Source organism: Lactuca virosa, chromosome 6 (assembly GCF_052849685.1).
Source record: "Lactuca virosa cultivar CGN04683 chromosome 6, Lactuca_virosa_CGN04683_v6, whole genome shotgun sequence".
Taxonomy (NCBI): domain Eukaryota; kingdom Viridiplantae; phylum Streptophyta; class Magnoliopsida; order Asterales; family Asteraceae; genus Lactuca; species Lactuca virosa.
In genome coordinates, this window is record NC_136431.1 from 105,127,704 (window position 1) to 105,140,465 (window position 12,762).

The 12,762-nt window shown below is 37.7% G+C and overlaps 1 long non-coding RNA gene across 1 annotated transcript; it reads right to left on the minus strand.

Moving 5' to 3' along the window:
- Window positions 1-1,656: 1,656 nt before the first annotated feature.
- On the minus strand, window positions 1,657-3,532 carry LOC145121242 (uncharacterized). Its single transcript, XR_013714553.1, has 2 exons — window positions 3,346-3,532; window positions 1,657-2,212 (listed from the first exon to the last, which is right to left on the minus strand). It is a non-coding gene; the product is annotated as an uncharacterized LOC145121242 (long non-coding RNA).
- Between the last annotated feature and the right edge of the window lie 9,230 nt (window positions 3,533-12,762).

Below are 12,762 nucleotides of genomic sequence, written 5' to 3' on the forward strand. Positions count from 1 at the left end.
AAAAATAAGTGTTGTGTTCAAACATGGATAACTTAAACTCAAAAATCAGCCTTTGACAGAAAAGTTTTGGTCTAATCTTGGACTGTTTTGACGACCTTAATTGAAATATTTTTCAAAACTGTTTACATGCAAAAAGTTCAGGTTTATACCTTTAAAATGACTACCCTCACGTTTTCATACGATTTTTCTACAATTTTTGGCGAATTTTACAAAACTGCCTATCATATTTGAAATAATCTCAGACCAGTCTGTGAAGGTGAGCAATTCCACACTGGTTTGAGGCCATTAAAAATTTTGGAGAAAAATTGTGAACAAAGTAGACAAATTTTCCAAACTTCCAGAGTTTACGGATCTAAATTCTGACTTACGATGATTTTTCTACAAATTTTCCAACAACCGGGTCAAAAAAATAAAAAACCAGAAAAAATGTTTTTAACTTACTAAAAGTGTTTAAACTTGTGTTGGATGCAAGAGTTGGCCTTTAAAAGACCCCAAAATGTTATTTTTACTAATATTGGGCCTTAAGTGTAAAATTTTGGCTTACTGGGCAAATAGTGTCATTTTTACAAAAAGTGGGCATTTTATATATCATTTTATTAAATAATTGAGCTAAAACTAACAATATAATAACAAACGGGCTAATTAGGTCATTTTCATGTTTATTGGGTCTTAGTGACCCATTAATATGTTGGATAGGTCATGAATACTATTTATATGTTTATTGGGCTTCATTGACCTATTAACATGCGCGATAGACCTTGGATACTATTTGCATGCTATTTGAGCATGTAAATACCTTAAATGTGAAATGGACCTTAGTTGTCCTTTTACATATATATTTCGGGCCCATATTATATATCCTCATTCCTTTCGGACCTAAAATGACTTACATGCTTCGTAAGCCTTAGTTGCTCGCTTACATGGTTCATTGGGCCCGGAATGAGTTTTATATGTTTCTCTTCATGTAAAATTCGATTAAGGATCTAGTGACTTGTCGGTTGACACTTATTGAGTGTACGATCATAACCTGTGGTTATAACCAGAGTCTCTTAGAGGGAGAGCGGGGTTTTATATATAGATCTATACGGGGATGACACCTCACACATGAGCTATTCGCTACAGTTAGACTACATCAGTCTAGGGTGACGATAACCTTATTCTATTTTTCCGCCGGCGTTCACAAACGCCAAAACAGGCGAAATTGTCATTAATTAGTATGGTTATGACGGCTCACTTAGAGGAATTAACATTATGAAATTTACGGGAGACCATTCTCTTTTCTCTTTGGATTACTCATGAACCTACTCGCACTGGTACTCAATCTCGGGGGTTGGTATGACAGCATTCTCTTTTACAGACAACATAGGGTTGTCTGGGGGCATTCTCTTCATTCACTTTTGGCATTCTATTAAACGATAACACACATGCATTAATACTAGATCGGACACAAACATACTAAACTATTTTAAGAAAATACAGGAGTTTCTTGTGGTTACAAAATTATACAAATCATTTTCTCGAACATGCTTATGAACTCACCAACATTTTTATGTTGATCTTTTTAAATTAACTTATATTCTCAGGAAACCGTTGAAGCAGGTTGGGATGAACAAACTAATAGATGTTTTGTTAAATTTCTATTTCATCAGACTATAATTATTTTGGCATGTAATATTCAAACACAATACTCGATGTAACCAATGTACGTTGTTATATTACATGTGTGGTGATGATGATGTTATGTTTCAATTATATACTTTGTGATAATACTGCGATGTTGAAAGTCACACTAAGCCCCCGGACGTTTCCGCCGTCTGGTTCGGGGGTGTGACAATGTCCCAGTTACGTTGTCAAGAAATGCTAGCAAATGGTTCAAGGCGTTGCGTCCGGGAAATATCTCCAGCTTTGAACAATTAAGATATCTTTTCTCAACAATTTTATCCAATTAAGGAAAATCAAAGGAGATGCCAACTCCATTAAAATGCCAAAAAAAGAGGGAGCATCCATCTGAGCGTACTCTGAGCGTCGCCGGTTATGAGGAGTTTCTCGTCACAGGCGCTTTCGCCCACGGGTTGCTCCCATCCCCCCTGTCCAGGAAAATGCAAGGAACAGTGCAAAAATCACCGAAAGTGGAAGCCTAACAGAAAACATACCAATATACCAATTGAATTCTTTCCAAAAAGAATGCGGGGAAAATCTTGTCAAAGGATTGCTGCAAAAAAAAATGTCACGAGTTTGTTAAGACGGAAAATAACAGTACGAAATCATAAACAAATATTAATCCATGAGTAAAACAAAGCAATTAATCAATCAAATTACAATATTTATATTTGTTTCCTTGAGAACCATAAATGATCAACCTTATTCCCATAAGATTTGGGACTCTTACGCATTGTAAAAAACAAAAAACTAATTAGTAGGCCACACATGTTTTTCTAATAAGTTTTCATTTGTTGAGATGTAGAGTTCATTCCTAACACAGAAGTAACACTTGAACAATATCCAATTTAGACCAAAATGAAAGCTAAAACAGGCCTAGCCTGATGATTTTGGCTTGTTGAGATGAAATTGCACAAGGGTTTTTCCTAGAACTTTCACACATTGAGCAAAGAAAAATTAGTTTGAGATTAAATTTTAACTTGGTTTAAGATGTACAGTTCATTGATAACACAAAATCTTGATCAATGACATATAATAGTTTTCAAGATTTTGGTGTGGCTGAACATTCATCATATTTATTCTAATTTCTAGACAAACTTATAAAAAAGAAATATGAGCACATCATAAAAGTTGTGTATATACAACAATAACAGAGTGAGGGCTTTTTTTATAAATATTTGGAAGCAAATTTTTAAATTATAACTTTTAACTAATTAGGTGAAATTGTGTGATATCTGTACAGCAACAAACCAAAACAAATTATAATGACTATTTAAAAGTTGTTATTCCCTGTGAGTATGGCTCTTTGATTCTCTGTTTCTGTATGGGTATAGGGTTTGTGATTTTTAAAATGGAATCGTATTTAATGCAAAAGTGTAGTAGATTACTTGACTGGCTTCAATAGTCAGATTGAACATGCCTAGCCGTGGGTGTAGAATTGATTGGTGGAGGAACCCTAAAGTAAACACCTCAAGACTTTTAACAGTGTAGATAAAGATTAAACTAACTAAAAACAATTGCAAATTTGAAGCAGCCAATAGCCCATACAATCGCAAACTTAGGGAAGCTAATAACAAAATAGCAAAAAAAAAAAAAAAAAAAAAAAAAAAAAAAAAACCCGAAGATGATCTGCATAAAAGACGCAAAGTTAAATCATGAAGATTAAGGTAAGAGAGACAAACTTACACCAGATAGGTCTACTGAAACGAAACGGATGTGAGGACAAGCGACCATAATTTTTCTCCGGTGGTGGTCGTCCGAAGGAGAGTAAATGGCGAATAGGGCTTTCTCATCGTTGTTTTTCGTACCGTAGGAGAGAATTAAGGTATGAAATGGCAGTATCGAAATGGCGCTACTTTTCAATTTTTTTTCACGAATTTAGGCGGGCTGTAAATTGATTCATGTAACCTACTCACCACATTTATTGCTTGATTTATTGCCAGCTATTCATCAATCGAAATGTATTACAATTAATAAAAAAGTTATAGCTTTAATCATAAATAAAAATAATTTATTAATCTTTATATAACTATTTTAAATTAAGTAATTGTTTTTTTTCTAGTTTAACGGTATCAGATTTTATCATCCCTCCTTAAGGTTGATGGTTGAAGTTTCATCATGAACATATATGAAATTAAAGAGTACTTTAACAATAGATTATATTTGTCGTTAAAAAAAAAAAAAAAAAAAATTTCTTGAGGTTTCCATGGGTTGAAATTAAATAATTGATTAATCTACTAAAATATTTAGAATATAGTAAATTTGATTTTGAAGTAATTGAAATATTATTATGTTTAGTTAATATATAATGGAATCTTATTTCTGTTGATTTCTAGATTTGACAAATTATCGAAAAGGAAACTTTTATAATATAACCAAAATACACTTTTATTGATTCTTTATAACTTATTATTATTTTTAAAAATGATAAAACCTTCATTTATCTTACCTACTTGAAACCTATGTAGGTTTTGTTAATGTGGGCATGGGTGTATGCATCTGGGGGTGAGCGTCGGCGTTACTGTAGGGTTGTTCGCATTGGCTTGCGAGTGTGCATGTAGGTGTAGGGTGGGTGTGGATGTGGGTACGAGAGGGATATGTAGTGTAACATTCGTTTTTCAAGATGTCATTTGTTGGTATAAAATTATGAGTTCTAAAAATGTGTTCCTACGTTGAGCGTAGCTGAGCTACGCCGAGCGTATGGTTACACCGAGTGTAGGGCTACATCGAGCATAGGTATGTCTACGCTAAGCGTAGCCTCGCTGTTTGCACAAAAACCTAGATTTTGGGTGTGAGCTCTATTTAAGCACCTCTAACTTTGAGGGCTTCTATGGATCAACCTCTATCCTCTAAAGAATGACACATTATCCTCCATTTCCCTTTCCACCCTCCTTTTTACTTGTTGTGGATGTCATTTTGAGAGTTTTCAAGGAAGTTCACTATTCTTTAGAGCTTGAGTGAGTGTCTCCTAAAGAGATCTAGCTTCTTCTACATCTTGTGGACCTTTGTAAGTCATCAAGCTCCCAACTTTATGATTCAAGCTTTCTAAATCTTTCATATTATAGTCTTTGCGTCCCTTTGTGGTTTTGGTTGGAGTTTAGGGAAGAACTCTAGATAAATCTTGCAACTTTATAATTGTTGAATGTCCTTCGAGTGTTCTATCTTTTGGATTTGGAGTTTGGACTTGTTTTGGTGTCATGTATGGGTTCAAGGTCATACTTTCACCATTTTTGACCTAGAAGGGAGGACATGCATGTCCATAAAGTTTCGGTTTTTATAAGTCCCTTTCGAGTATATTGGACTTCTAGAAAGTTTAGGATTTTGGCTAACTGGATTAAGAGCTTAACCAAAAAGTTAGTTCTATGGAAAATATACGTTGAGAGTAGCATTGTGCTACGCTGAGAATATGGTCGAAGAAATTCAGTTATCTTGTCTTTTAGTGCTACAATAAGTGTAGATGAGTTACGCCGAGCGCAGACCTACATTGAGCGTATGTATGTGCTACGCTAAGCATAGCACCAGGCAGTCGATTGTTATAGGTAGTACGTGCTTGCGATTTATCTAGTGTTGAATCGCGTTCAAGGTAAGTGGAATTTCAGCTGTATTCAAGTGAGTTTCTTACTATGTCACGTATCCCATTATATATCCTTTTCATGGTAGGACATATGTACTATTAGAGTACAAGTATGATAGTGGCTAGGATAACTCCTTTGTTAGGTATGTTGTAACGTCCCAAAAAAATTGACATAAAATTTTCGTTTTTAGATTAATAAATCGTTAATACATGTCACTTCCATAAAACCAACTTAATCAAGATTTAGTAAAACATCATCGAATCAGAGTAAATCACGAAATATGGAAATATGTGGTGTGTGCTCTGCAATCATCCCGAGCTCTTCTATTTGAAAACTGAAGTACCTGAAACATAAACTGAAAATCGTAAGCGCAAAGCTTAGTGAGTTCCCCAAAATACGACATTACATACAACCACAAAATATCATGCGACAAACATATAGTTACCGTGGGTTGTCCCATGGTCTTTACCTGGAATGCCATGGTCTCCCCCATAGTCTGATATCCAGGTGTCATGGGCTCCCCCCATGGTCTTTACCTGGAATGCCATGGGCTCCCTCATGGTCTAATATCCAAGTGTCATAGGCTACCCCCATGGTCTTTACCTGGAATGTCATGGGCTCACCCCATGGTTTGATATCCAAGTACCATGAGCTACCCCCATGGTCTTTCATGCAAGTATCATAGATACAACTATCATTCCACATAACAAGTAATGGGACAATGTTGGTGCCTTCGACCAGTGGATATATTGATAAGACTCACCTCGCACTGCCGAATCAAACAGAAAACCCCTGGCTACTGGCTGACAGATTCCTAAGCTATCAAAATCAAGACAACATCCAATCAACATTTGGGTCCAATCCATATCTATAAATCCATTACTAGGGTAAATGAACAATTTACCCTTTACTTATTTTGGATCAATACTTAGGCCCAAACCTAAAAATCCAAAAAGGTCTAAATACCAAAAACCACCTAAGGCCCAAACATGGCCCAATTTTCCAGAATGGGCCCAAACCTATTGAAGGCCTTCTCAAAATAATTATCAGCCCAAAACATGATGGCCCAATAGGGCCCAAGACCACTAAGCCCAACAGATGGCCCAAACTGAAGCCCAACATGTGAAATCCCTCCTGACAGAGTACGCGGGGCGTACTCGGCTGTTCGCTCTCGGGTGGATCATATGTTCGACTGTGTATTTGATCCATGAACTTTTGGATAGCCAGAGAATTTTGGTCTAATGCCTGAGTGTGACGTTCTTGTCTCATTGTTCGCTCTCGGGGGGATCATTTGTTTGACTGTGTATTTGAGCCATGACTATATATGACTTTGTTTATTACATAGAAAGACCATGGGGTAGCCTATGTCAATTGTATGAAAGACCATGGGGGTAACTCATGACACTTTCTTGTAAGACCAGGATGTGGCCATTGGCAATGCAAGGAAACTGTAACATACACATTTTGAAATCGTGTTTTAAGTAAATAATATTATAAAATATTATGTGATATTGAGTATTGAGTTCTAACAGATAGTTTTTACTAGATATAAGGTAAAACCATGTTTACAATCACTCGGAAAATATTGGAAGTCTTATGAGATTCCAATTAAAAGTTAAAATATCGAAATTTAACGAAAATATAAAATTTGAAATAAGTAAAATTTTATTATTGAAAGTTGTAGATAATCTCGTTAGAAACATTTAGGCGAAAACCTCATCGAAATCCGAGTTATAACGAAGAAGTTATGACCAATCGAAGATCCGCGACAAAATCGGCACGGTGTCGAATGACGTAAAAAGTGAGTTTTTGATAAACTACTTTTTAGCCTTAGTGATCTAAATGAAAGTCGTAGTATTAGTTAAACCGAGAATTTTCATAAAAAGAACGCCAAAATCTGACTTCGTATGAAGAAGTTATGATTTTTCTAAGTTTCAGCTTAGCAGTAGACAACTAAAAACTCGAATTTTAGATCGAGTGATTTTTAGCCGACACAACCTAAACGAGAATCGAAGGTCTCGTCATTAGCAGTACAACGGTAAAAAGTCTGACGAAAACGGACATCAGATGAAGAAGTTATGAATTTTTAACGGATTTACCAGTTCCGGTCTGTTAAAAATAATAATATTAAAAATAAAGTCAAAATTTTCCGACGAAGTCTAAACGAAAGTTGTAGAGCATAATTTTCCCTACGCGTGCATATAAAGAACGTCAAAAACGGAGCCCGTATAAGAAAGTTATGGATTTTACAAGATTGGGCACAATTTTCGAGAATTTTCGCATGAATAGTGCCAGCCACGTCACCCTCGCTCTGAGCTGGCCACGTATCCGAAGCAGCTGCGTGGCGCGTCCGAGAAGTGATACGTGTCGCACAGGTGTCCGAAGTAGCTGCGTCATCCGACCAATCCGAAGCGAGTAAGCTCCATCATCCGACCAATCCGAAGCGAGTTGGCTGCATCATCCGACCAATCCGAAGCGCACACCTGTTCCGACCCTCGCATCCGAGCCTCGCCTTCTGCCGCGTGTCCGAGCTTTGCTGCAACCTAGCCCTTCCCTCTTGCTTCGGATCCGAGGCTCGTACCTATATAAGGGGTGCGAGACCTCCCGGGTAAATGTTAGAAAATTGCCACTTTTTACCCCTAAACTTATATTTCTTCTACTTCCACTTCCCCCGAAGCCCCGATATTAATTCCAACGCCCGAAACACACCCCGAAATTCCCGAGAAGCCTGAAAAATTTATCTTTTCGGTTTCGAAGCCCAACCCTCGCAGGGCCCGGTTTTCAAGAAAACTCTCGGTTTTCAACGAAGAAAGTTAATTATAGTAACGAAGTGCTGCCCAAATTACTATTTTAACCCCCGGTTATTTCACGGTGAGTTTAATATATAGGAACAATTGTATGTTATGTGTTATATGTGCTATGTGCTTTTCCATGTTATCATCTCGTGTTATTATTTCTGTTATTTTTATAGCAAGGCTATACCTCTGACCACGAAGTGTATGACATAGGCATCACTTGGGTATTGGTATGTACCGTTGACCATGAAGTGTATGACGTAGGCATCACTTTGGCTTCGGCAGTATGCTAAGATAAGGCTGAAAGCCTGAATATTCTAGCAAAATGATATTCCTGAGTATTTTCTGTGCCACTTGTGCTGAAACTTTATTGATTGTATATCAAGTATGGAAATTGTTATGTCTCATTGATTGATATGGAAAACTTTTCGCATTATGCCTTTGTTGTTCCTTGTTCCTCTTTGCTTCTGCCATATTGAAGTATATATATATATGGCATAACGTTATATTGTATCTATTATTGAACTCACTAAGCGTCACCGCTTACCCCTCTCAATGTTTAACTAATTTGCAGGAGATAAGCATCCAGTATAGTTATATACTGATAGAAGATTTTTGAATAGTTTGAAACTATTGTATTGATAGAAGATTTTCGAATAGTTTGAAATTGTTGTATTTTGCACTCCCATATGTATAAAACTATAGAATCCTAGGAAGTTATGTAATATATAACACTTTGAAATAGTTGGTTTGTATCCAGTAGTTTGTAATCACTTTATCAATATAAAATATTGTTTTTATGAATATGCACGTAGCATGTTTCGGAATAACAATTGTCAAATATGAAAGTGTGGGTCTTCCAATCATGGTATCAGAGCAGCGGTTTAAGTTAACTAAATTCCACGGATTGGTATTTAGACTTAAACTATTGGAAGTTCAATATATGAACTTAATCATTGTAAGTATAGGGATACAAACCATAGGAAATATTTAAGTAAAAGTATTAGGTAAGGATAAACCCTAATATATTCTAAAATACAATGTTACTCCATATTGCAGAGCAATGGCTGAACAGGTTAGTAGCCATACCCCTGAGGTTGGTAGAGGTCCTCAACATGAGGAAGTGAATACTCCAGTATCTCCTCGTGAGGAGCGACTCTTGGGTAAACTTACCAGTGTTATTCGACAGACTCTTGAAGAACACAAAAAGAATGGTGATAAAGGAAAAGAGAAAGCCACTGGAGAATCTTCAAAAGGGGAGGTGAAGCGTCCCTCGTTCAAAGATTTCAAGAGTAGTGGTGCTATAGAGTTTTCTGGTGTTCTTAATCCCATTGTTGTTCTCACCCGGATCCAGAACACAGAGAAAGTGTTTTGTATCTCTCATGTGGATAATGAAGACAAAGCTAACTATGCTTCTGCAATGCTCATTGGAGAAGCATTGGTCTGGTGGGAAGCAACATATGAAGCTCTTAACGAGTATGACCAAGAGAATATATCCTAGGAGAGGTTCAAAAATCGTTTGTTAGGGAAGTATTGTCCTCTGGATATGAGGAGGAGATTGGAGAAGGAATTCCTCGAGCTTAAACAAGGAGGCATGACTGTGAATGAGTATGAAACTCATTTCAATCAAAAAAGCACGGTTTGCTGTAAAGTATATTCCAACTGAAGATGAGAAAATTCAGTTATTCTTAGAGGGACTACGGCACGAAATTCACGATTTCGTTGCCAATCGGGATGTTCTGTCGTTTGATAAAGCTGTTGAGTATGCTCGAAAGCGTGAGCATGACTTAGAGATACGTGGTGCCACTCTTAGTGTTCCGAAACATCCACGTACTGAGAGTACTGCTCCTGCTTCCCCTATTCCACCAACTCAATCCGTTCGATCTAAACCTAGCAAGCAAGTACAATCTCAGAGTGCTTTTCGTGGCCGCGGCAGGTCACAATCTTTTTCTCTTCAGTCGCCAGCTTGTCGAAATTGTGGAAAGAATCATCCGGGCGAATACAGAATAGAGGAAGGATCTGTGGTCTGTTATGGATGTGGAGAAATAGGCCACAAGAGGCCCGTATGTCCAATGAAAGGTGTTAAATGCTTTGCATGTGGTGTTACTGGTAACAGGAAGCGTTTTCGCCCTACACTTACTAGTCAAAGGGCGGGGAGTCAAGCTTCTGTTCAACAACCGGCGAGAAGTCAAGCCCCTGTTCAACAATCAAAGGGTGCTCCAACTAAAAAGGAGGAGGTGCCAAAAGCTAAGGGCCGTGCATTCCAGATTACCTCAGAGGAGGCACGCGAGGACCCGAATGTTGTGACGGGTACATTTCTTGTTAACTCTAGACCTGCTCACATCTTATTTGATTCTGGCGCCTCAGATTCTTTTATGTCTTATGAATTTGCGCATTCCTTTCAAATTGCTTGCTATGTACTCGCGCAACCATTTCACGTAGATACTGCGGGAAGTATATCATTACTTGCTGATAAAGTCTATAGGGATTGTATTATAGAAATTGAAAGCTATAATATTCTTGCTAACCTGATCCCTATCTCCTTGCCCAACTTTGATATTATTCTCGGCATGGATTGGTTGTCAAAGAACCACGCGGAACTCTTATGCTATGAAAAGATAGTACGTATTCCCATTGAAGGGGAGAATCCTATCTATGTCTATGGTGAACAAGGAACCTTAAGAATAATATCTTTCCTCAAAGCTCGTAAATTCATATCGAAAGGGTGTTCTATCTATCTGGCCTACACAGTCGATGTCTCAAAAGAGGAGAAGAAAACGGTGAATGATGTTCCCATTGCTAAAGAATATCCATATGTTTTTCCCGAAGAATTGTCTGGACTTCCTCCGGACAGGCAAGTAGAATTCTGAATTGACCTTGTGCCTGGTGCTGCTCCGATTGCATAGACTCTTTATCGTCTTGCGCCAGCTGAGATAAAAGAAATGATGATCCAACTGCAGGAACTACTTGATAAAGGTTTCATTCGACCGAGTACCTCTCCCTGGGGTGCTCCGGTATTGTTTGTCAAGAAGAAAGATGGATCGATGCGGATGTGCATTGATTATCGTGAGCTGAATAAGGTGACTATCAAGAACAAGTACACACTACCTCGCATCGACGATTTGTTCGATCAACTTCAGGGTGTTAGCTATTTCTCGAAGATTGATTTAAGATCTGGCTATCATCAGTTGAAAGTTCACGAGCAGGATGTACCGAAGACTGCTTTTCGTACTCGATATGGGCATTATGAATTCCTTGTTATGTCGTTTGGTTTAACAAATGCTCCTGCTGTATTCATGGATATGATGAATCGGGTATGCCGCCCAATGCTCGATAAATCTGTCATCGTATTCATTGACGATATTCTAATCTATTCCAAGTCTGAAGCTGATCACGCCATTCATATTCGTGCGGTATTAGAACTTCTTCGAAAGGAGAAACTATATGCTAAATTCTCGAAATGTGAACTTTGGCTTCGTTAAGTTCAATTTCTCGGCCATGTGATTTCTAGTGACGGTGTATCCGTAAATCCTACCAAAATCAAAGCCATTCAAAATTGGGAAGTGCCCCGTAATGCTTCCGAAATTAGTAGTTTCTTGGTTCTCGCGGGATATTACCGGAGATTCATTAAAGACTTTTCTCGTATAGCCGTACCTCTCACAAGTCTTACACGAAAGGAAGTGAAGTTCGAATGGGGTGAAGCTCAAGAAAAAGCTTTCTCGACTTTAAAAGATCTTTTGACTAATGCTCCAATCTTATCACTTCCAGAAGGTGATGATGATTTCTTCGTATATAGCGATGCTTCAAGATTGGGACTCGGTTGTGTGTTGATGCAACGTGGTAAAGTGATAGCCTATGCCTCAAGACAACTGAAAGATTATGAGAAGAATTATCCCACCCATGATCTCGAACTCGCTGCGGTGGTATTTGCCCTAAAACTTTGGAGACATTACCTTTTTGGTACAAAATGTCAATTGTATACCGACCATAAGAGTCTCAAGTACATATTCAGTAAGCAAACTTTGAATATGAGACAACAATGAGCCATGGAGCTGATCAAAGACTATGACTGTGAAATCCTGTATCATCCTGGAAAGGCTAATGTAGTTGCCGATGCACTTAGAAGAAAGGTTTATCGTAATAGTATGTGTTATGCTATTACTCACACTACAATAAAGTTCACTATTCTAGATGAACTAGAGAAATGGCAAGTAGAGGCCCTAAAGCCAGAAAATGCGAAGAAAGAAGGGATGGTACATTATGCTGATGTTTTGCTTGATGATCCAAGAGGATTGAAGGTATTCAAGAATCGGCTATGGATTCCAAAGATTGGTGGATTAAGAAAGAAGATTTTAGATGAAGCCCATAAGTCTAAACTGTCAATACATCCTGGTACAAGTAAAATGTACTATGATGTAAGAGCTGATTATTGGTGGCCTGGATTAAAGAGAGACATTGGAAGATATGTACAGGAATTCTTAGTATGCTTACAAGTCAAAACAGAGCACCAAAAGCCTTACGGAACCCCAGAAAGTCTTAGTGTTCCTGTGTGGAAATGGGAAGAACTGTCCATGGATTTTATTACCAAATTCCCAAAGACTGCTAGACAGCATGATATCATTTGGTTAATCGTCGACCACCTGACTAAAAGCGCTCATTTTCTTGCCATGCATGAAACGACTCCAATGGAGAAATACGCACAAGTATAATTGGATGAAATTGTTGCAAGACAT